Source organism: Physeter macrocephalus, chromosome 14, assembly GCF_002837175.3.
Source record: "Physeter macrocephalus isolate SW-GA chromosome 14, ASM283717v5, whole genome shotgun sequence".
NCBI classification, from domain to species: domain Eukaryota; kingdom Metazoa; phylum Chordata; class Mammalia; order Artiodactyla; family Physeteridae; genus Physeter; species Physeter macrocephalus.
The window spans coordinates 116893053-116895803 of NC_041227.1; the positions used below are offsets into that span (position 1 = coordinate 116893053).

Here is a 2751-nt window from a genome sequence, read left to right on the forward strand (position 1 = left end):
ACGAACCCGTGTCCCCTGCATCGGCAGGCGGACTCTCAACCACTGCGCCACCGGGGAAGCCCTGCAATCTAATCTTGAGCATATTATTTACCTATTTATAACACCTTGCTTTTATAATGACTACCTGTATTACCTACACAAAAATAAGCCAAATGAACCATCACAAGCGCATTTATAAACATATACTTAACACAAATCACAAATGATTTCAATATAATTTGAAATAATTTTAACGTAACAATATAACTTGAAACAAATGGACATAAGTACCCAAAGAGCAACAAATGATGCTTTTTACTAGTCCTGATGTGGTTTTTGCATATGTAAATAAAATTTTTTAAAAATCAATTGAGAGCAAGAAAATGAAGACGAAACGAGAAGTTGGGGCACAATAGGAAGTGCTGACCAAAATATACATGTTGTAACACTCCAAACAAGGATAACACTTTTTCCCCCTTCCATCATATATATATCATGAAGTACCCATTTAAGAAACATAGACACCTTAAATTTCTTAACACAATCCATACTAATAGCCTGTGGGCAAAAATGTGAATCCTGACTAGTGAGAAGGGGGGGATAATTTATTTAGTTGGGTATACAGCAAAGATTTTGTGCAGTTTAGGTCCAAGTTATGCAATAACCAAACTGCTTGTGATAGAAATCAACTCTTGTGTTTTTTCTGATGTTTTGCTTTTTTAAAAAAAGATTTCTCCATTCCTTCCCTGTGTCTCAACCAGATGCTTGAAATTTTCATCTTCCAACGGCCACAGAAAACAAGTAATCTTCTAGATAACACTTACCTGACCAAAGGTGTGGGGCTGTTTTGGTTAGACCGACAGACATCGCAAACTGTCACATAATAAATTTTCTTAAAATTGGCAGCCCCCTTCTCCCATTTACACTATCAATTCTAACTGTGATCTTCCAAGAGATGGAAACTGGTAACAAAACAAACAAAAAAAACCCAAAGCCTTGAAATAAACTCAATCAATAGAATTCCACCATTTGATATTATCAGAACTGATCTAATGTTCCTAGTGTTATGAAATTAGAAAAAAAATGACTAGCACACTAAATAAAACACATCCTCTTCTAAGAACTATAGCCAATGAATATGAACAATGCAACCAACATAATATAAACAAATAAACAATAACAGAAAAATGTTGAGGAAAGAGGAAAAGTTCTATTATCTTAATTGAACGATAACAAAATTGAGATAGTATACTCAACAGCTGAAAGCTTATTATGGCCCAGGCGGCTATCCAAGCCCTTTGGAAACCTAAGATACAAGCGGATGATAAAACACCATTTGAAGACTGAAAAAAGGACCTAAGCTCAGTTTAATAATTTGGTGACACACTAGCCCTTTCAAGGGGCATTCCCCGAGGACATTCCAGAGACAATTTACGGAACTGTGTTTAGGCAAATATCTACTGCTTCTCTGGGCTTCGGGAAGAGCACTAATCTGAGAGTCTTCAGACCGACATTTCAGTTTCTTAAGTACTAAACAGCTGCGTGAACGGAGCAGGCCAATCGCTCCACCTATCTGGCCTCAGTTTCCTCATTCGTACAATAAAAGAATGTAGCATTACCGCCGCGGTCCTTTCCAGCTCTAACATTCTACAACCCACTTTGAGCAGTATTTATTTGATACGACGGTATCACATACAATGACAGGATCAGAGGGGTCAAGAAGAAAAAGATCTGGCATGGCTCTTTGGGAAACAGAGGATCGCTATCTCTTTTTGCCCTTAAAATTCTTGTGGTTCTCATTAAGCTCCTCTTCCTAAAAGCTGGCGCTTGTTTTTCTTCTTCGCCTTTTCCATCACTGCTGGCTACAAGTGTCTGCAAACGCCTCTTGCTCCACACAAGTTCTTTCCTCTTTGATCTGCCTGACCATCTTGCCAGATTCCTTTAGCCTCAGACCAGCTTTGGTGACACAACGACTCCCCTTCCGACGCTGCGTATCTACCCCCAACACCAGGAGCACTTTTTAACTCTTTATCCCTGGCTAGAAAAAAAGAACGCACTGCGTCCACAGCCACACGCACAAGCCGGGGCCTGGCGGGTCCTGATGAGGGATTCTGCACTCCCGAGCCTGATCGAAACGTTCGTATTTGTTGTCTAGACTCCTTATAAGGCGCTGTTCCTTGAAGCTAGGCTAAAACCCCCCACCCCACCGGGCACCACTGGTCTCATCCCACCCCCAGGAGTCGCAGATACCTCCTTTGAAAAAGAGAGAAAAGCGAGGAGCCGGCGGGCGCGATTCCGAACTGCAACACGAAGGTGTGAGGGGGCCGACGGCAGCCCACCCCGACACACGCGTACGCACGGTCTCTGCCCTCTATACCCCTTCCGGCCCGCCGCAGCCTACGCACAGCGCCCCTCGCCCGCCCCCAGCCTTCGCCCCCCGTGGCCCCCCTCACCCAGCGGCGCGGTCCCCGCGCCCGTCCTCCCGGCCCAGGGAGCGATGGCGGCGGCGCAGCGCGGCCCTGCCGGGCGTCCGGGGCGCGGGGCCCCGCCCGGGCCGGCTCCCTGGCCTCCCTCCGCGGGCCCCGAGCTCCGGGCTGGCCCCGCAGCTCCTACCTCTCTTGGCCCCTCGGGCGCCAGCGGCTGCCTCCCGTCCGCTCTCTGGCTCGCCCGCCCGCTCGCTCCCTCCCTCGGCCGGGCCGCCACGCTTAGTCGCCTGCGCTCGGTCCAGCCCGGGGTGACGGCTCCGGCCGCCGACTCTTCTCTCGCCCGGGC

General features: G+C 47.4%; 1 protein-coding gene across 1 annotated transcript in view; it reads right to left on the reverse strand.

The window, feature by feature from the left end:
• The window catches only part of STAT5B (signal transducer and activator of transcription 5B), a 59314-nt gene extending 56563 nt beyond the window's left edge, over positions 1-2751 (reverse strand). Inside the window, exon 1 of the mRNA XM_055090805.1 lies at positions 2593-2751. The gene's annotated coding sequence lies outside the window, so the exon portion shown is untranslated. The remainder of the gene's footprint in view (positions 1-2592) is intronic.